The 22,185-nt window shown below is 40.5% G+C and overlaps 1 protein-coding gene and 1 pseudogene across 2 annotated transcripts in view; both read right to left on the bottom strand.

Annotated features, from left to right (window-relative positions):
* Nucleotides 1–14,101, bottom strand: part of ZNF112 (zinc finger protein 112) — a 44,882-nt gene extending 30,781 nt beyond the window's left edge. The window contains exons 1-2 of one of the 2 annotated variants that reach the window (XM_059383581.1): nucleotides 14,027–14,094; nucleotides 12,707–12,804 (exon numbers count right to left, since the gene is read on the bottom strand). The gene's annotated coding sequence lies outside the window, so the exon portion shown is untranslated. Of the gene's footprint in view, nucleotides 1–12,706; nucleotides 12,805–14,026 lie in introns of both variants that reach the window. The other variant, XM_059383582.1, reaches the window with a different exon arrangement.
* LOC132005882 (large ribosomal subunit protein uL1-like) lies at nucleotides 1,552–16,739 on the bottom strand (annotated as a pseudogene).
* Nucleotides 16,740–22,185: the final 5,446 nt, after the last annotated feature.

Here is a 22,185-nt window from a genome sequence, read left to right as displayed (position 1 = left end):
TCTGAAAAATTTAATGATTGACAGCTATTCTTTTTATTTTTTTTACAGTATTTCTTTTTTCAAAATTTTTTAAAATTTATTTTCAGCGTAACAGTATTCATTGTTCTTGCACCACACTCAGTGCTCCATGCAATCTGTGCCCTCTCTAATACCCACCACCTGGTTCCCCCAACCTCCCACCCACCCTTCAGCCCCTTCAAACCCCTCAGATTGTTTTTCAGAGTCCACAGTCTCCCATGATGGCTATTCTTTTTTAAAATTATTTTTTATTTTATTATTTATTTTTACTTGAGTATAGTTGACACATAATGTTACATTAGTTTCAGGTGTATAACATAGTGATTCCACAAGTTTACACATTATTCTTTTTAAGATTTTATTTATTTATTTGACAGAGATCACAAGTAGGCAGAGAGGCAGGCAGAGAGAGAGGAGGAGCAGGCTCCCTGCTGAGCAGAGAGCCCAATGTGGGGCTCGATCTCAGGACTCTGGGATCATGACCCGAGCCAAAGGTAGAGGCTTTAACCCACTGAGCCACCCAGGAACCCCTCAGAAGTTTATACATTATTCTATGTTTACCACAAGTGTAGCTGCCATCTGTCCCCATATTCTTCTTGAAGTCAGAGAAGGCTCAGATAGCACATCCCTTTTCCCACATGGATATAATGAAGGATATAATGATGCCACTATATTTCTCATATCCATGTAAGGTGTTGGCTCAGCACTTGATGCTTGCAAGGACTTGGGGATCAGGAGTTTAATTTCTTGGGCAAGGTTATTTATTGTATTCAACAGGTGTTTACTGTTATTTACTGTTTTCAAGCAACTTCTCGATCAATCGTGTAAGAGAAAGAACTCAAAAAAGGGCTGGTTGAGGCTGTAACTAAGGTAGAGCCTTTTGTACCACTTTAGAGAGACGTTTTCTTCTCCTGCAGCAGAGTACGCATCTCCTCCCAAGTCCCTGCCCACACAGGCCACAGGTGAAGAATCCACAGAATGTATGCACCACTACCAAGAGCAAGTATTGACTTGGCTTCACAGTTAGTAGTGAAAGAGCTGAGTTTTCTTCTCACTTACCCAATATTTATAGACCACCTTCTGAAAGGGATATAGTTCCTAGACCTCTAGTTGCTTAGAGTCTAAGTGTGGGAGACCAATTAGGAAATGAGCTGTTACACACCGACAGATGCCACAGTAGAGTGTAAACAGGGTCCTTTGGGGGAACATGGAAAGGGTCCCCAAACCTACACTGGATAAGCGAGAGAGTTAGATGGGCTCAACGAAGAAAACGAGGCCTGATGTTAGCCCTGGAGGATGACAGTGCTGTATCAGCCACTCAAAGCTCAACAGGGTACTCAAACAGAACAGTACTCGAACAGAGGGTACTTGTGGCAAATAAGGCGAAGAGGTGGTGAGAAGTCAAGAACCAAATCACATGCCTTAGAGGCATTGCCTCATTTAATCCTCAAACAACCCCAAGGATTAACACAATTTTTACTGTTGAGAATATTGAAGCATTGAGTTGTTGTTGTTGTTTTTAATGGCAACACTAGGGCTTATTAAGCTGTGCCTTAGTACAGGCACTGGGGCTTGCCCATGATCCTCTTGATGTATAAAGCCCGAATGTTCTACCAATTCCTCTTGAGCAATGACACCAGGAAACTGACAGCTAAGTGGCCATCTTGACATGGCCAACGGCCTTGCCAGACACAATACTTTCTTCATCTGGACTTTGATTTCGGACTTCACTTCATCCACTTTGGCCACCAGGTTCTCATGCGGGTCAGCAAGGAAGGGAAGTCGCCAGCTTATTCAGGCCTGGACCCAGAATTCGTGGATCTGTTTGATCAGAGATTCTGGAGCCCAAAAAGTATCATACTTCTTGGCCAACTTCTTGACTGATTTTTTTAATCTTATTGATGCTTCAGGGCCTCAACGCCCATGTGGGGAATATCCACAGCTTTGGCCTCATCACCCTAAATCACACCTGGAGAATGTGGGGCAGGGAGTGGACCTAAGCCTGATGATAGGGTCATAGTTCTTCAAGCTGACTTGCAGCTCCACAGTCTCCGAACACTTCCAGTGCTTATGCTGGTTCCTAGGCAGGACTTCCTGCATAGCTTCGTACAGCCTGTCCCAGGAGACTTTGCTGCTCGTGCTGCTGCACACTGCAGTAACTGGAAAAGCTGAAGCATTGAGATTTTAAGTTATTTATTCATGATTATCCATTCAGTCAGCAGAGCAGCCAGGATTATCATCCCAGAGTCCATGTTCTCAATTACTAGGATGGTGGCTTTCAATCTACCAGCTCACTGGTAATTGTTGGGAAGCTAATAAAAAAATGGAAACAAAACTAATACCTAGGCCCCAGTCCAGGGTCTATAATTGGTATCTGTGGAGGAAGAGGTTTTGTGAAAATGAAACCTCTTTCGCTCATGTGACTAGTTTGCAGACAGGGTCGCAAACATAGATTCTGAGATGAATAGAAGCAATTTGCAGGCTGAGCCTATGCAATCAACCATTAGATCGTTCAACCTCCCAGTGAGTATAGGGAATGACTGGAGAACACCTAAGCCAGGGGCAGAGGAGGGTCTGGGAGTCAGGCCTTGTGACTCCCAGCTTCCCACTGCTCCCTATTATAAGATGCTCTTGGAATTGTGTCTAAGTGTTGTGGATGTTTCTTCAGGCACATACTCAGTATGAATACAGGCCACCAGTTAGACTTGCTTCATCAGATTTACCAAGCAATAGGAGTTACGAATCATCCACGGGATTTTAAGAATTCAGAATATAAAGCAATTTATGTTATTATAAAAAATAAAGCAATTCGTTTTAAACAGACATTTAAACAGTAGTCATTCCACAGCTTTACATGTTAGAAAGAGTCTGATTATGTCCCTTTCTCGGTTAAAACATGTGCATGACTGCCCAATGCCTTTAGAATAAAGTCTAGACTCTTAGCAAGCCAGCTATAGAGGAATCTTCCATGTCTGCTCTTCCCTGTAAACTCCAGCTGTGTAAAGGACTTTACCTCACAGGAAAGCCTCCAGGATTTTGTAGGTGAGGAGAGGCTTTACAAAAAGAAGTATGGGCAATAGTTTGCCGACCTGCATCCTAAATCCTCTTGGCTTTTTATACCAGCTTATACGTCCCCTGTTCTAAGATACCTTTTAACAGGCTTTGCTACCAGCCTTATCAACTCCTAAAACCCACCTTGCCAGTCTGATAAAAGCAGAGTGTTTTGGCCAAGAGCCTAGGCTATAGAATCAGGTTGCCACGCTTCAATCAAGATTCTGCCACTTAATAGCAGAGTAAACTGCAAAATAATTAACCTCTTGATGTTTCTGTTTCTTCATCTGTAAAATGAAGACAAAAGTAGGGTTATTATGAAGAATAAATGAGTTAATGCATCCAAGCGTTAGAAAGTCCATGTAGTTCATAATAAGCACCCAACAAATGATAGCTGCTATTGTTATCCTCATTGTTGTCACCATGAAATAAATATAGAAGCTGCACATCAGCCCTAGTTTGCCAGAGCAGAAACAGCAGTGAACTCACAGACAGGTCAACAGAAATTATCAGAACTGAAGATCATGCAAATCATGCATTTTGTTGTTTATTTCATAGTGTGTACTGGAAAGGTTATTATTATTATTCAGGTCTTTTATATTCTTACTGAACAAGCCTGCTTGTTCTATGAGTTACTGAGAAGAGTACTCAAATCTCCATATGAAATTGTGGGTTTCTCCATTTCTTCTTTTGGTTCTGTCCAGTTTTCCTCATGTGGTTTGAAGTTATGTTGTTTTGTGAATACACATTTAGGATGGAATGTTATGTCTACTCGATGAACTTACCCTTGGTGTAAGTGTCCCTCTTTGTCCCTGATAATGGTTATTTGTCTGAAGTCTCCTTTGTCGGATATTACTATAGCCATTCCAGCTTTCTCTTGATTGTTGTTTTCATGGCACACCTTTTTGGGGTAATCCCTTTAACCTTTACCATATCTATGTCCTTATATGTAGGACATTAAGTAGGCTCTTTAGATAGCATATACTTGGTTCTTGTTTTTTAATCCATTTTATAATCTCCTAATTAATATATTTCGGCCATTAGCATTTAATGTAATTTTTATATGGTTGGATTTAAGTCTATCACTTTACCCTGATTTTCCTCCCTTCCTTTTTTAAAATTTAAATTAAATTAGCCAACATATAGTACATCATTAGTTTCAGATGTAGAGTTCAATAATTTATCAGCTGCATATAACATCCAGTGTTCATCACATCATGTGTCCTCCTTAAATGCCCATCACCCAACTGCCCTATCCCCAACCAAATACCCTATCCCCATCCCTACCCACCATCCCTCCAGCAACAGTTTCTCTCCTATAGTTAAGAGTCTCTCATGGCTTGTCTCCCTCTCTGATCACTTCAAATTCAGTTTTCCCTCCCTTCCTCTATGACCTTCTGTGTTGTTTCTTATCTTCCATATATGAGTGAAACCATATGATAATTATCTCTGATTGACTTATTTCATTCAACATAATCTCCATCCACATTGATGTAAATGGTATGTATTCATCCTTTCTGATGGCTGAGTAATATTCCTGTGTGTGTGTGTGTGTGTGTGTGTGTGTGTACAGGCATTGTTATTATATATACATATATATGTGTATATATATATACACACACAATGGAATACTACTCACATTCTTTATCCATTCATCTGTCTATGGACATCATGGTTCTTTCAATAGTTTGGCTATTGTGGACACTGCTGCTATAAACATTTCCTCCATGATTTTCTTCCTCAATTACCCATTTCCTGCCTTTTTTGGGGTTATTTGAAAAAAAAATTTAGGATTCCATTCATTTTAATTTATCTGTTAACCTATGGTTATAGCTCTTGGGATTTTTTCCTCTAGGTTCCAATATATACACCTACTCTTTCACAGTGTACTTAGTGTTTTTGTTTTACCACTTCCACTAAAATGCAGAAGCCTTACCATCAAATAGTTCCCTTAACTCTCTCCCACATCATGTAGTAGTTGTATCTATTACTCTATATAAAATACTCTAACCAAGTTATAATTTTCACTTTAAACAGTCATGTATATTTTTAAGAGGAGAAAAACAATATTTTATATTTATCAAAAAACTTAGCATTTTGTTGCTCCTCTTTCATTTTTTTTTTTTTAAGATTTTATTTATTTATTTGAGAGAGAGACAGTGAGAGAGAGCATGAGCAAGGAGAAGGTCAGAGGGAGAAGCAGACTCCCCATGGAGCTGGGAGCTCGATGCGGGACTCAATCCCGGGACTCCAGGATCATGACCTGAGCTGAAAGCAGTTGTCCAACCAACTGAGCCACCCAGGCGCCCTCTTTCTTCATTTCTTAAGTTCCTAGTTTTCATTTGGTATCATTTCTATTCAGCCTAAAGAATCTCTTTTAGTATTCCATTTTAGCATAGATGTGACACTCCTCCCCCTTCATTCCCAGAGGAAATTTTCACTGGATATATAAATTTGAGTTGGCAATTCCTTTCTTTAAGCACTTTAAATACGTTGTTCTGTCTTCTGGCATGCATGGTTTCTCCTGAGAACTCTGCAAATATTTAAATCATTGTTCTGCCACATATAATGTGCTACTTTCTCTAGCTTTAGTCAAGAATTTTTATCTATAATTTTCAGAACTTTATGATATATTCAGAAGTAATTCTGAGTTTCTTGTATTTGATATTCACCAAGCTTCTTGAATCTAAATTTATGTATCTCACCAAATTTAGGGGGTTTTCAGCTAGTACTTCCACACAAATATTCCTCTCCTCCTCTCCTAAGACTCCAATCACATGAATACTAGACTTTTGATATTGTCCCATAAGGATCTAAGGTTCTGCTCGTATTTTCAGTATTTTTTTCCTCTCTGTTGCTCAGACTGAAAATATTTACATTGCTTTATCTTTGAGTTCATTGATTCTTTCCTTTTTCATCTCCAGTCTGCTATAAAATCTTATAAAGTATTTTTCAAACTGTAATAGAAATAAACTAAAGATGAATAACAAAAAGATATCTGGAAATCTCCATTTGGAAATTAAACAGCACACTTCTAAGCAACCAAAAGGCCAAAGTCATAAAAGAAAGAGCATACTTTAAACAGAATCAAGATGAAGAAACAACATATCAAAATGTGTGAGACACAGGCAAAGCAGATATTATAGAGAAATGTATTCACATATTAGAAAAGAGGAGTCTAAAAAAAAAAAGAAAGCAAAGAGGAGTCTAAAATCAATTTAAGCTAACAACTAGGAAAGGGCAAATAAATTATACTTAAAGTAAACAGAAAAAAAGGAAATAATAAAAAGTAGAGAGAAATCAATAAATCCAATAAACATAAGGCATAAATCAATGTAACTAAAAATATAAGAACCCTAGAGAAAATAAGAGGTTTAGCAAATTTGGCTACCATACAGGCCCCTGCCTGTTTTTGTTTAGCTGTGAGCTAACAATGGGACTAACACTGATTTTTTAAAAAGACTATTCTTTTATGGTATGTGAAAATGATCAAATGATATTATTCCACAAATTCTATAAGGTATTACTGGAATATAGGCATGCTCATTTGTTTAAGTAATATTTCTGGTTGCTTTCATACTACAGCAGCAGAGTTATATAGTTGTTAATATAGACTGCTTTATGCTGAAGAGTTTATATACAAACCTATCAGCAACCATATATCAAAAACCACTACTAAACATACAAAAAATAGAGAGAAAGATGGGACGCCTGGGTGGCTCAGTTGGTTGGACGCCTGCTTTCGGCTCAGGTCATGATCCCGGAGTCCCGGGATCGAGTCCCACATCGGGCTCTCAGCTCCATGGGGAGTCTGCTTCGCTCTCTGACCTTCTCCTCGCTCATGCTCTCTCTCACTGTCTCTCTCTCAAATAAATAAATAAATAAATCTTAAAAAAAAAAAATAGAGAGAAAGAAATTCAAATACATCACTAAGGAAAATCAGCAAAACATGAAAGAGAGGAAGACAATAAAGGATCAGAGAAAATCTCCAGAAACCACCACAAAGCAAGTAACAAAATGTTAATAAACATGTATCTTATCAATAATTACTTTGAATGCAAATGGACTAAAGCATCAATCAAAAAACTAAGGGTGTCAGAATGGATTAAAAAAAAAAAAGACCTATCTATATGCTGCTTACAAGAGACTCATATTTGACCTAATAACACCAGTACATTGACAGCAAGGCATGGAGAAACATTCACTAAGCAAATGGATGTCAAAAGAAAACTGGAGTAGAAATACTTGTTTCAGACAAACTAGACTTTTTAAAAAAATATTTTATTTATTCACTTGAGAGAGAGAGACAGAGCAGAATCAGAGGGGCAGGCAGAGGGAGAGGAAGAAACGGACTCCCCCCTGAGCTGGAAGCCTGACGTGGGGCTCAATCCCAGAACCTTAGGATCATGACCAGAGCCGAAGGCAGACACTTAACCATCTGAGCCACCCAGGTGCCCCTGGACAAACTAGACTTTAAAACAAAGACAGAAAAAAAAAAAAAAAAACCCACAAAAACAAACAAACCAACAAACAAACCCAAGACTGTAACAAGAGATGAAGAAGAAGGACATTACATAATAAAGGGGACAATCCAACAAGAAGATGTAACAATTGTAAGTATTTATGCCCCCAATGTGGGAGCACTCAAATATATAAAACAATTAATAACAAACATAAGGAAATATATGATAATAATACAATAATAGTAGGGGACTTTAACACCCCACATATCAATGGGCAGATCAACTAAGCAGAAAATCAACAAGGAAACAATGGCTTGAATGACACACTGGACCAGGTGAACTTAACCGATATGTTCAGAACATTCCAACCTAAAACAGCAGAATACATATTCTTTACAAGTGCACATGGAATATTCTCCAGAACAGATCATGTATTAGGTCACAAATCAGACCTCAACAAATACAAAAAGACTGAGATTATACCATTTTATGTGTATAATTACACCATTTTATGTGTATGATATACCATCAGCACATTTTCTGATCACAACACTATGAAACTTGAAGCCAACCACAAGAAAAAGTCTGGAAAGACCACAAATACATGGAGGTTAAGTAACATGCTACTAAACCATGAATGGGTCAACCAGAAAATAGAGAAGAAGTTAAGAAATATAGAGACAAAAGTGAAAACATGATGGTCCAAAATCTTTAGGACACATCAAAAGCAGTCCTAAGAGAGAAGTATATAGCAACAGAAGCTTACCTCAAGGAGCAAGAAAAATCTCAAATAAACAATCTAACTTACATGTAAAGGAGCTAGGAAAAAACAAAAACAAAGTCTAAAGCCAGCAGAAGGAAGGAAATAATAAAGATTAGAGCAGAAATAAATTATATAGAAACTAAAAAACAATAGAACAGATCAATGAAACCAGGAGGTGGTGCTTCTTTGAAAAAATCAATAAAATTGATAAACCTCTAGTCAGACTTATCAAAAAGAAAAGAGAAGGGACCCAAATAAATTAACAAATGAGATAGGAGAAATAACAACCAGTACCACAGAAATAAAAATAATTATAAGAGAACATTATGAAAAAGTATAGACCAACAAATTGGGACAGCCTGGAAGAAATGGATGAGTTCCTAGAAATATACAAACTACCAAAACTGAAACAGGAAGAAATAGAAAACTTGTAATCAAAAATTTCCCAAGAAACAAAAGTTCAGAGCCAGATGGCTTCATAGGGGATTTCTACCAAACTCTTTTTTTTTTTTTTAAAGATTTTATTTATTTATTTGACAGAGATAGATCACAAGTAGGCAGAGAGGCAGGCAGAGAGAGAGAGAGGAGGAAGCAGGCTCCCCACCGAGCAGAGAGCCCGATGCGGGACTTGATCCCAGGACCCTGAGATCACGACCTGAGCCGAAGGCAGCGGCTCAACCCATTGAGCCACCCAGGCGCCCCTCTACCAAACTCTTAAAGAAGAGTTATACCTATTCTTCTCAAACTATTCCAAAAAATAGAAAAAGAAGGAAAACTTCCAAACTCAACCTACAAAGCCAGCATTACCTTGATGCCAAACCAAAGAATCCATTAAAAAGGAGTATTATAAGGGCACCTGGGTGGCTCAGTGGGTTAAAGCCTCTGCCTTCAGCTCAGGTCATGATCCCAGGGCACTGGGATTGAGCCCTGCATCGGGCTCTCTGCTCAGCGGGGAGCCTGCTTCCTCCTCTCTCTCTCCCTGTCTGTCTGCCTGCTTGTGATCTCTGTCAAATAAATAAAGTGAAAATCTTTTAAAAATCTTTAAAAAAAAAAAGGAGCATTATAGGCAAATATTCCTGATTAATATGGATGAAAATGGATGAAAAATTCTCAATAAAATACTAGCAAATTAAATCCAACAGTACCTTAAAAGAATCATTCACCATGATCAAGTGGGATTTATTCCTGGGCTGCAAGGGTGGTATAATATTTGCATATCAACCAATGTGATACCCTACATCAATAAAAGAAAAGATAAGAACATATGATCCTTTCAATAGATGCAGAAAAAGCATTTGACGATGTATAACATTCATTCATGATAAAAAACCTTCCACAAAGTAGGGATAGAGGGAACATATCTCAACATGATAAAGGCCATATACAAAAAAAAAAAAACCCATAGTTAATATCATTCTCAATGGGAAAAACCCGAGAGCTTTTCCTCTATGGTCAGGAGCAAGACAAAGATGTTCATTCACAGCACTGTTATTTAACATAGGACTGGAAGTCCTGGCTTCAGCAATCCAACAACAAAAAGAAATAAAAGGGATCCAAATCTGGAAGGAAGAAGTCAAACTTTCACTATTCGCAGATGCCACGATACTCTGCAGAAAACCCAAAAGACTCCACCAAAAATTGTTAAAAGAGTTACGCAAATTCTGTAATGTCACAGAATAAAAAATCACTGTATGGAAATATGTTGCATTCTATACACCAATAATGAAACAGCATTTACAACTGCATCAAAAACCATAAGATACCTAAGAAAAAACCTAATCAAAGAGGTGAAAGACCTGTACTCTGAAAACTAGGAAAAACTGATGAAAGAAATTGAAAAGGAAACAAAGAAATGGAAAGACACTCCATTTTTGGAAGTGGAAAACATTGTTAAATGTTTTCTTCCACTGGAATAAAAAACATTGTTAAAATTTCTATACTACCCAAAGCAATCTACACATTTAATGCAATCTTGATCAAAATACCTATAGTATTTTTAACAGAGCTAGAACAAACAACCTTAAAATTTGTGTGGAACCACAAAAGACCTCAAACAGCCAAAGCAATCTTGAAAGAGAAAGCAAAACTGGAAGTATCACAATTCTAAGACTTCAAGTTATATTACAAAACTATAGACATCAAAACAGTATGGTACTGGCACAAAAATAGCCACACAGATCAGTGTGTCTGTGTCTGTGTCAACACACAGAAATCCCAGAATTGGACCCACAACTATATGGTCAATCAACTTTAGACAAAGCAGGAATGCATACCCAATGGGACAAAGCATGTCTTTTCAACAAATGGTGTTGGGAAAACTGGACAGTACCATGCAAAAGAACAAAACTGGACTGTTTTCTTACACCATACACAAAAATAAATCCAAAATGGATGAAAGACCTAAATGTGAGGCAGGAAACCATCAAAATTCTAGAGAACAGAAGCAGTGAGCTCTCTGACATCGACCATACCAACTTCTTTCTAGATATGTCTCCTAAGGCAAAGGAAACAAAAACAAAATAAACTATTGGGATTACATTAAAATAAAAGGCTTCTGCACCGTGGAGGAAACAATCAACAAAACTAAAAGGCAATCTATGAAATGGGAGAAGATATTTGCAAATGACATATCTGATAAAGGGTTAGCATCCAAATATATAAGAACTTCTATGAATCAACACCCCCCAAAAAATTACAATTAAAATATGGACAGAAGACATGAACAGGCCTGTCTCCAAATAAGACACACAGATGGCCAACAGACACATGGAAAGATGTTCAACATCACTTACCAGGGAAATGCAAATCAAAACTATAAAAAGGTTCTGCACAGCAAAGGAAAGAGGCAACAAAACAAAGAGGCAACCCACAGAATGGGAGAAGATATTCACAAATGACACTGCAAACAAAGGGCTGATATCCAAGATCTATAAAGAACTCCTCAAACTCAACACTCAAAAAACAGATAATCACATCAAAAAATGGGCAGAAGACATGAAAAGACACTTCTCCAAAGAAGACATACAAATGGCTAACAGAGATATGAAAAAATGTTCATCATCATTAGCCATCAGGGAGACTCAAATCAAAAACACAATTGAGAAACCACCTTACACCAGTTAGAATGGCCAAAATTAACAAGACAGTAAACAACAAGTGTTGGAGAGGATGTAGAGAAAGGGGAACCCTCCTACACTGGTGGGAATATAAGCTGGTGCAGCCACTTTGGAAAACAGTGTGTTGAGAAATTAAAAATAGAGCTACCCTATGACCCAGCAATTGCACTACTGGGTATTTACCCCAAAGATACAGATGTAGTGCAAAGAAGGCCATCTGTACCCCAATGTTCATAGCAGCAATGGCTACAGTCGCCAAACTGTGGAAAGAGCCAAGATGCCCTTCAACAGACAAATGGATAAAGAAGATATTGCTCATATACACAATGAAGTATTATGCCTCCATCAGAGAGGATGAATACCTAACTTCTGTATCAACATGGACGGGACTGGAGGAGATTATGCTGAGTGAAATAAGTTAAGCAGAGAAAGTCAATTACCATAGAGTATCACTTACTTGTGGAGCATAAGGAATAACACGGAGGTCATTAGGAGAAAGAAAGGAAATGTGAATCGAGGGAAACCAGAGGGGGAGACGACGCATGAGAGACTGTGGACTCTGAGAAACAAACTGAGGGTTTGGAGGGGAGGGGATGGAGGGATGCGTGAGCCTGGTGGTGGGTATTAAGGAGGGCAAGGATTGCATGGACCACTGGGTGTGGTGCATAAACAATGAATCTTGGAACACTGAAAAAATAAGATAAAATTTTTAAAAATGAGATATCACTTCACATCTATTAGAATGGCTAAAATCAACAACACAAGAACAATTGTTGGTGAAGAAGTGGAGAAAGGGAAACCCTTTTACACTATTGGTGGGAATGCAGACCAGAGCAACCAATGTGGAAAATAGATGGAGATTCCTCCAAAAGTTAAAAATACAACTACCCTATGATCTAGCAATTGCATTACCATGTATTTACACAATGGATACAAAAAGGCTGATTCAAAGGGAAACATGCCCCCTGATGTTAATGGCAGCATTTATCTACAGTAGACAGATTATGGAAACAGCCCAAGTGCCCATCGACTGATGAATGGATAAGGAAGATACGGTGTATAAATACAATGGAGTATTACTCAGCTATAAAAAAGAATGAAATATTGCCATTTGCAACGATGTGGATGGAGCTAGAGTGTACTTTGCTAAGTGCAATAAGTCAGTCAGAGAAAGAGAAATACCGTATTATTTCCCTCATAGGTGGCGTTAAAGAAACCAAACAAAGGAGCAAAGAAAAAAAGAGAGGCATACCAAGAAAGAGACTCTCCACCATAAAGAACAAACTGATAGTTACCAGAATGGAGGCTGGTGGAGGGATGGGTGACACAGGAGATGCGGATTAAGGAGTGCACTTGTCAGGAACACAGAAGTACGGATCACTATATTGTACACCTGAAACGCATATTATGCTCTATGTTAACATACAGGAATTTAAATAAAAGCTTGAAAAAGTAAATATAATTGTTATTATTCATGCCCAAGAACTCTCCCATACCTTCCTGTATTTATTTATTCAACAAAGTCAGGGCATCGCGGTAGAAGAATTTACAGATGGGTTAAGGAAATACCTTCTCCCCTGAGAGGAGATAGCCTAAGAGGAAGAGAGACGCTAAGTACTACTCCGGTGACGCTCTGCTTCCAGGAGCCAAAGCGCCATTCCTTCCTCCCAGGGGCCTTTTTCAAGAAGTCCAGGCTGGGGAAGGAAAGGAGGCTGAGAGAATCACAACTTCATTAGAACTCCCGCATAAATTACGGTGGTGTCCCAGACAACAACCAGGAATGACTCTTTATAACTACTTAAATTTAGATTTAAAAAAAAAAAGGGGGGGGGGCGCCTGGGTGACTCAGGGGGTTAAGCCGCTGCCTTCAGCTCGGGGCATGATCTCAGGGTCCTGGGATCGAGTCCCGCATCGGGCTCTCTGCTCGGCAGGGAGCCTGCTTCCCTCTCTCTCTCTCTGCCTGCCTCTCTGTCTACTTGTGATCTCTCTCTGTCAAATAAATAAATAAATAATCTTAAAAAAAAAAAAATGGGTATCTGGGTGCAGCCTCCCTTCCTTCAGGGATCCCAGAAGGGTCAGAGCTCGGACCCCATCCCAGGTTCACAGATGCTTTTATGGAACTGAGAGCTTCTCCAGAAATTTAAAAGTACTGCTTATCAAGAGACCTAATTTTTTTTACCCCAAGCCAGACTCAGAGCCTTCCGCTGCTGCATCCTCATTTAACTCTTAAAGTAACTCTACTAGGTAGACACGACTACCCACTTAAAGAAAAGAGGCAGAGACACAGGTTCTCCGAACAGTATACAGCCGGGGGAGCTGGGAAAGGGCAGCACTGGCCGGGGGTCGGGGAAAGGGTCGGGGAAAGGGTCGGGGAAGTGCAGAACCCGGGAGACCCTCACTCCCAGCGACGTCGGCGCCCGGCCCCGGCCCTGAGCCGGAGATGCACGCACTGCCCCGCACTCCACGGAGCTCATTCAGAAGGAACACAAACCCCGCCCTTCGCCGCCGGCGGATTCTCTTCCCCAGGGTCGACGGCCAGAGGACCATGGGCCCACGGCGAAGTGACGCCAAGTCACTGCGGCTGCCGGGAGGGTTCTCGAGGAGGCAAGGCTCACCTTTCGCAGAGGAATGAAGGCCGCGTCCTCCTGTACCGGGAGCGGAAGCGACTCTGTCTACAGAGACGTCCTGGACTACGCTTCCCAGAATTCCCGACGGGAGCAGGGTCGCAGCCTCCCCCTCCTACAGCGGAAGTTATCCTGCTGTACTGTGTTCCCGGACTACACTTCCCAGAATCCCCAGCACCCCTCTCGTCGCCTTCCTAGGGCGGAAGTGCCGGCTGTCACACCGAGATCCTGGATTGTATTTAAAAGCGTGTGGCGGGCGCCTGGGTGGCTCAGTGGTTAAGCCGCTGCCTTTGGCTCAGGTCATGATCTCAGGGTCCTGGGATCGAGTCCCGCATCGGGCTCTCTGCTCAGCAGGGAGCCTGCTTCCTCCTCTCTCTCTCTCTCTACCTGCCTCTCTGCCTACTTGTGATTTCTCTCTGTCAAATAAATAAATAAAATCTTTTAAAAAAAAAAAAAAAAAAAGCGTGTGGCTACGGATCGAATTTTGTAACCGGGGAATGCTGCCAAGTGTATAGAACTCTTTAATGTACGTCTGTATTTTCTCCAGCCAACGATGCATTCAGGGCGTCTTTCCGGAGCTTAATGCGTCTGACCTTGTGGATCTTGTCGACCACAAATCCCGGAATCTCCTGCGGAGTGGCCCTTTCCTCAAGGCTCTCCCACTGTTTGGGATAGTCAGCGTTTAAATAGTCGGTGTTCTCTTTTGGAGAGTCAGCCTGAATTAATTCTATACTGTTAGGCTAGCTTGGCCGCCCCGCCCCCATCGTTTTCTTGAAATTTTTTCTTCCAAATGTGACAAAAACTAAGACAACTCAACCAAAGCAAACTACCTATTCGAGGAAGCTTCCTTATAGACGCTAGAGAACCTTGAACTGGGAGAAAGAGGAAAGGAAAGGGAGAGGAAGGAAGGAAAACATTACAGAAAGGAAGAGATGGATGCAGGGTTTGGGAGGGGCGGAATGCAGATACTATAAGGAAATGTTTGCTGACCCGTACTGAGTATCGAATTTGACAAATATAGAGTCTCAACCTTAGTGTGACTGGTTTGCATTTCTTTATTCTTTATGGGCATGCATGCATTCAGAACTGACTGAGAGAGATAGAACAAGAACAGGGCAAGAATGTTCCCATTCGGGATGCCTGGGTGGCTCAGTGGGTTAAGCCTCTGCCTTCAGCTCAGGTCATGATCTCAGGGTCCTGGGATCGAGTCCTGCATTGGGCTCTCTGCTTGGCAGAGAGAGAGAGTTCACAAGTAGGCAGAGAGGCAGGCAGAGAGAGAGAGAGGAGGAAGCAGGCTCCCCGCCGTGCAGAGAGCCCGATGAGGGACTCGATCCCAGGGCCCTGAGATCACGACCTGAGCCGAAGGCAGCGGCCCAACCCACTGAGCCACCCAGGCGCGGGACAATTAACTTTTTAAAGATCAGTTTCTAAATGGTAAAAATGAAACTGAGAAAGCACTTCATGCAATAATATGCAGAAGATAAGAACTTAGCTCCTACGCTATGGATATATAGTGTTCAGACCTCTATGAGAGGGTAGAAAAATATGCAAGTATGTGCACTCCCAGTATAATCTGAATCATCTGTAGGTCTCTCTGGACTTGAACTTATCAGCCCACCATGCTTACCCCAATTACAAAATATATAGACCACTGACTGCTGCCACGCAGTCTAATGACTTATATTTAAGTTGTCCTTGCATTCTTTTATTCATATGCAAATATACTATACTGCTTCTTATAAACTTGAGAAAAGAACATCAGTGTGTTCAGTGCACTCTAATGGGATCCACTGATTTCCCTAGTCTCCCTGTCAGACACAGGAATCTCACAGACTGCTGGAAAGGCCTATTGTAGATTCTACTTTAGTAACAGCTTGGAGACCACAGGTTGTGCAGTGAGCTTATTGAGCTACAAGTTGACTATTCATATCTTTTATATTCATATCCATATTTCTTTTTTTTTTAAAAGATTTATTTATTTATTTATTTGACAGACAGAGATTACAAGTAGACAGAGAGGCAGTCAGAGAGAGGAGGAAGCAGGCTCCCTGCTGAGCAGAGAGCCCGATGCGAGACTCGATCCCAGGACCCTGAGATCATGACCTGAGCCGAAGGCAGCGGCTTAACCCACTGAGCCACCCAGGTGCCCCTCATATCCATATTTCTATTGGAGTTTCATTACCTTATGAATCTCCAAGATTAAGCCACTTTCTAGCCTATATGTTGTTCATATTTTCAGCCTGATTTATTGTATGTCCTCTACACCTGTATGTATGGTGCCTTCTTAACATAAGGAAATCGAAAACTTTCATACAGACTTGCTTGTTGTTACATTTACTTTGGCTGGAGCCCTGTGCACCCATAACCAGAAGCAATCTTTTCTGGGTGTCATCACTGTTCTCTAGCGTTTTTGTTTGTTTGTTTGTTTGTTTGGGTTTTTTAAGATTTTATTTATTTATTTGACAGAGAGAGATCACAAGTAGGCAGAGAGGCAGGCAGAGAGAGAGGAGGAAGCAGGCTCCCTGCTGAGCAGAGAGCCCGATGCGGGACTCGATCCCAGGACCCCGAGATCATGACTTGAGCCCAAGGCAGCGGCTAAACCCACTGAGCCGCCCAGGTGCCCCTCTCTAGCGTTTTAGAAGTATTAACTAGTATTGTAAGTACACACCGGAAACTTATTCACAGAGAGCAACTCGACCAACATTACAGCGCTAGGAAAAGGCAACGATGATTGGCTAGCCCAGGAGACGGCTTGGGGAGCTCAGCACCCAGGAGACCACCAAACAGTGAAGCACAACCCTGGCCTGTCGCCAAGCTCCAACAAGTGATCCGCCCCAAACGCTAGGAAGCTCCGCCTAGCAAGAGGGAAATGCAAATGTCTCCACCGCTTCCTCCCTCGGACATCACTTTTTGCCCTTAAGACATTGGGCTGGGACACCACTGGTCCCTTGCCTAACCTGAAGAGGCCTAGAATCGTTGCTAGGACTCAAGTCTCCCCACCACATGGGGAATAATGGCCGCAGGCTCCCCTGGAGCGGAAGTTCCTGCGCCTTCCTTCCTAGAACCCCGAGCCCCACACGAGCGACACAACCCACAATGCTGAAGAGGAAATGTCATCCACTGCACGGAACTTCTGGACTACACTTCCCAGCATCCCAAGGAGGCTTAGGGCTACAGCCCCGCCTACCGGGAGTGGACTATACCTCCCAGAATCCTCTGCGGGAGGGCTACTGCCCTCCCGCCTCTATTTCTTTTGCTTAATTAAATGCTTCTACCTGAGTCACTTCCCTGGCGCTATTAGCTTTTGAATTTTTTTCTTTTTGTATTTTTTCCCCCCTCAGGAACTAGTAAGTGGGAGAAAGGTGAAGCTTTTCGTATGAAAATAAATTGACACTTTTCTTTCTTTTTTTTTTTTTTTAGCAGAAAAGTGATTGTATGTGACAAAAGAGAAGATTTTAAAAGGACTTGGTCTGTGCTGCATGAGGAGTATTTTATCTCGGACTTGATTTGACTTGATTGCCTCTTTACCTGTGCCTATATTCGTCTACCTCTGACTGTGCTACCTGGCATGAACTGTTTATTTCAAGATGCCAGGAATCCTCAAGGAACTCCAGGCACAGATGAGGCTAGGCAACAGAAACAGCAATGTTATTTCTGACAAGTGAAAGGAACTGCACTAGCAAGGAGTTGGAGAAAATACTGCAATGGGGAAAAGTCTCTTTCCTTTAAATTTTTTTAGTTCAAACTCAGGCTTCCCTTTGACTACTCCTGTATTGCTTTTCGATATTATGTATTTGCTATGAGTATTTTGCTTTTAATCAGGAGGGGGGAGGTAGATTGAGGTGGGAGATGGAGTCCAGGTAACTATGACAGGTGAAACTATAGGAAGTACGTACTTACTCTTTTCCTTTGCGCAGAAAACAATTTTTAAAATAAAACAATAATACAAAAGTATTGAAGATAGTAATATGAAACACTTAAATTCTACACTTAAAATTTTTTTCCCACAATGGCTTCACTTTTTAAAAAAAATTTGTTTCTGAGGTATTTTAAAGAAATTCCTTGCAATTGTTATTTCCTTCCAAATACTACATATATCACTTAAAAATAACAATATTTTTTATGTAGACACAAATTCATTACCTTATGAAACAAAATGAACAATTCTTAGCATTATCTAAACTGTATGTCAGTTTGAGTTCCTGTTCATTGAAAAAATGCTTTTTACAGCTAGTTTATTCCAATCAATATGCAAACAGATTATATTTGATCCTGAAACTCATTTGTTCTGAAACTGTATCTACCCTCCCCAACACACACCACCATCATTTTTTTGTATTCTTGTACTGTTGTAGAAATCAAGATGTCAACTTGGGTATCCAGGTCTGCATTTGCCCAATAGCATCCTCACACTCTCTCCCTCAATATTCTAAATTTCCTGTAAAGTAGAATTTTTATTTGAAAGCTAGGTTGGATACAGGGTCATGGTGGGGGGACAAGAATACTTTATAGAAGGGACTGGAAATATTTGAACAAGAAACCATATTCCCTTCAACTAAACCAATGCAAATCCTGGACAAGTTTCCCTTTGGAGAGAAAAGCAAAAAGAAATAACAACAAATATGTAAAAATAGACAGGGCTTCAAACAAGGAAACCATTATAAAAAATCAGACTATATGATCTCTTACATAACAGATACTATCTCCATGAAAGGAAAAATAATATTCAGTTCTCAAGTTTCACATACATTAGGATAAGGTAAAAGCAAAGATTTTTTTCAGAGAAAAGAATTTTTAATTGCAGTGGGAGGCAGTAGAGCCTACAGTAGCCAGCCAGCCAGCCTCTTGATCACCTAATAAGTACAGACATTCTCTGACTTACAGTGGTTCCCCTTACAAAGGCGTGAAAGCAATATCCACTCAGTAAACAACAAACTTTGAATTTTGATCTTTTCCCAGTCCAGCAATATGCAATAAGATACTCTCTCACGATGCTGGGATGGTGGCAGCAAGCCACAACTCCATTTTCCAGCTCTGTAATTTGGTCACTTTGATAATGGTATTTAATTGGAATCATATAGTAGGTTGGCTTTATCACTCAGCAAAATGATCTCAAGATCCATCCACGTAGTTGCATGTATCAATAACCCATTGCTTTTTATTACTAAGTGGTATTCCATGATGTAGATATGCCAGACTTTGTTTAACCATTTACCTATTGAGGAACATTTTCATTGTTTCCATTTTTTGCTATTATAAATAAATATGAACATTCATGTACAGATTTTTATGTGTGTCTGTACATTAATTTTTTATTTCTCTCTGGTAAATGTCCAGGAGTACAGTGGCTGGAGTGTATAGTAAGAAATGTTTAGCTCTTTAAGGAAGTTCCAAACTTCTTTCCAGAGTGGCTGTGCCATTTTATATTCCCAACAGAAATGTGTGAGAATTCCAGTTTCTATGCACCCTTGCCAGCTTTTGACATTGCCACTATGTTTTTTCTTTAAAGTGGAATTTTCTGTTTGGACAAAATTTCTGAAGCGAAAAAGCAGTATTTATTACTAATATGTCAGTGAAAGTGGCACAGTGGGATATGAGATGACCATGAAATTGTCAGTTCTATCATAGCCACATTAGAGCAAAATTTCATCAATTCAGAAAACTCTGATGCAAAATTGGGACACTTATATATAATTCTTATTGAGTTAAAATTCAAATTTAGGGGTGCTTAGGTTTCTCAGTGGGTTAAAGCCTCTGCCTTCAGCTCAGGTCATGATCCCAGGGCCCTGGGATCCAGCCCCACATCGGGCTCTCTGCTCAGCAGGGATCCTGCTTCCTCCTCTCTCTCTGCCTGCCTCTCTGCCTACTTGTGATCTCTGTCAAATAAATAAATAAAATCTTTAAAAAAGGTTCAAATTTAGCAAGAAAATTCAGGACTTTTTGATGTAGGTTTGATGACCTATTACCTGTAAATTGCATTTGCATATTGAATAAAACTTGGCAAAATAAAATAACATAAAGAACAATATACCTTGAAAAGTATAAAGTGTCATAAAAATAAAAATATTGTAATTCACCTTTCTTTCATTAACTTTTTTCAGATTTTAAAAATTGAGATGCAACTGGGGTGCCTGGTTGGCTCAGTGGGGTGGGCCTCTGCCTTCACCTCAGGGTCCCGGGATCGAGCTCCGCATCGGGCTCTCTGTCAGCGGGGAGCCTGCTTCCTTGCCTCTCTCTGTCTGTCTCTCTGCCTACTTGTGATCTCTGTCTGTCAAATAAATAAATAAAATCTTTAAGGAAAAAATTGAGATGCAATTGACATAATATTATATCAGTTTTACGTGTACAACATAATGTACATAATGTTATGTACAACATATACACGTGCATATGTATATACTCACATGCACATTGTTAAAGGATCACCACAATAAGACTAGTTAACATCCATTACCACACAGTTACAACTTTTTTTCTGGTGATTAGAAAGGTCTACCTCTTTTTCAATTTTTAATTTTTTTTATTAACATATAATGTATTACAAGCCCCAGGGGTACAGGTCTGTGAATCGCCAGGTTTACACACTTCACGGCACTCATTAAGGTCTACCTCTTAGCAACTTTCAAATATACAGTCCTGTATTGTTAACTATGGTCCCCACGCTGTACACTACAACTGCAGAACTTAATATATAACTTGAGGTTTTACTTTTTGACGACTCAACCTTTGAAACCACTCCTCATTCCCTGCCTCTGGAAACAAATCTTTTCTGTTTCTCTGAGTTTGGTTTTTTGTTTTAGATTCCACATATAAGTGAGAGCATATGATATTTCTCTCCTCTGAATGGATAATATCAAATAACTTGTCTTCAAATTCACAGATTCTCTGTTCTACTTGATCAAGTTTATTTGACAATCTCTCTATTGAGGATTTTTTCTGTTTCATTATTGTATTCTTCAGCTCTATAATGTGTTCAACTTTTTATTTTATTTTATTTTTAAAGATTTTATTTATTTATTTGACAGAGAGATCACAAGTAGGCAGAGAGGCAAGCAGAGAGAGAGGGGGAAGCAGGCTCCCTGCTGAGCAGAGAGCCCGATGCGGGGCTCGATCCCAGGACCCTGAGATCATGACCTGAGCGGAAGGCTTCAACCCACTGAGCCACACAGGTGCCCTGCGTTCAACTTTTTTAAAAAATCGATTTCTCTGCTGATATCCTAGTTCATGTATTGTTTTCCTGATTTAACTGAGTTGTCTGTCTGTGTTCTCTGGTAGCTTGTTGAGTTTTAAAAAATTATTTTGAATTGTCAGACAATTCTGAGACCTCCTTTCTACGGGATTGATTACTGGAAAATTATTGTTTCTTTGGCGGTATCCTATTTCCATGATTTTGTGTGTGTGTGTTCTTTGGAGTCTTGTATTGCTGCTTTTGCATTGAACGAAGACACTTCCTCCAGTCTATACTGACCGTCTTTAGAAGAGAAATACCTTCACCATTCAATTTGGTTAAGGATTCTGAGGCTTTCTTAGACCTGGTTTATGGATGTGCCCATTCCATACCTTTTGTTCTCTCTTGGGGAAAGTTCTTAAGATATATATGCCTTCTCTTGATTCCACAAAGCCAGGTGAAATGCTGAGAGCCTCCCATTTGTTTTCCCTAGGACAGTGCTCTGAAATGCTCACATCTATGAGTCTTCTATCAATTTCACAGGGTTGAGATGGCTTTCTGCATGTGCTCACTAGCCATCTGCAAAGGTTCACAAAGGCTCACCCCAGGGGAGCACATACTGGCAGCCAGCCATGTTCAGGGCAGAGTGAGGTGTGCAGAGCATGGGCAGGGGCGGGGGGTAGTGTCTGTGGGCCAGCTGGAAAGGATGTCCACAGATGAGGTGTTCCCAGCAGTTTATGGGCAGGTTTTCTGACAGGGTCTGCAAAGGGTTAGTGAGATGAACTGCAGAGTGGTTGGTAGCATTCCTTTGATGAGTTGCTAGCCCTGTTTTCTGTGCTCCCAGGCTCTCTCAATAGTACACGGGGCACCTGGATGGCTCAGTGGGTTAAGCTTCTGCCTTCACCCCAGGTCATGATCTTGGGGTCCTGGGATCAAGCCCCGAGTCAGGCTCTCTGCTCAGCGGGGGGCCTGCTCCCCCCCC

This window comes from Mustela nigripes, chromosome 17 (assembly GCF_022355385.1).
Source record: "Mustela nigripes isolate SB6536 chromosome 17, MUSNIG.SB6536, whole genome shotgun sequence".
NCBI classification, from domain to species: Eukaryota; Metazoa; Chordata; class Mammalia; order Carnivora; family Mustelidae; genus Mustela; species Mustela nigripes.
Note: the sequence above shows the minus strand (reverse complement) of the source record. Positions and strands in the feature narration are given on the sequence as shown.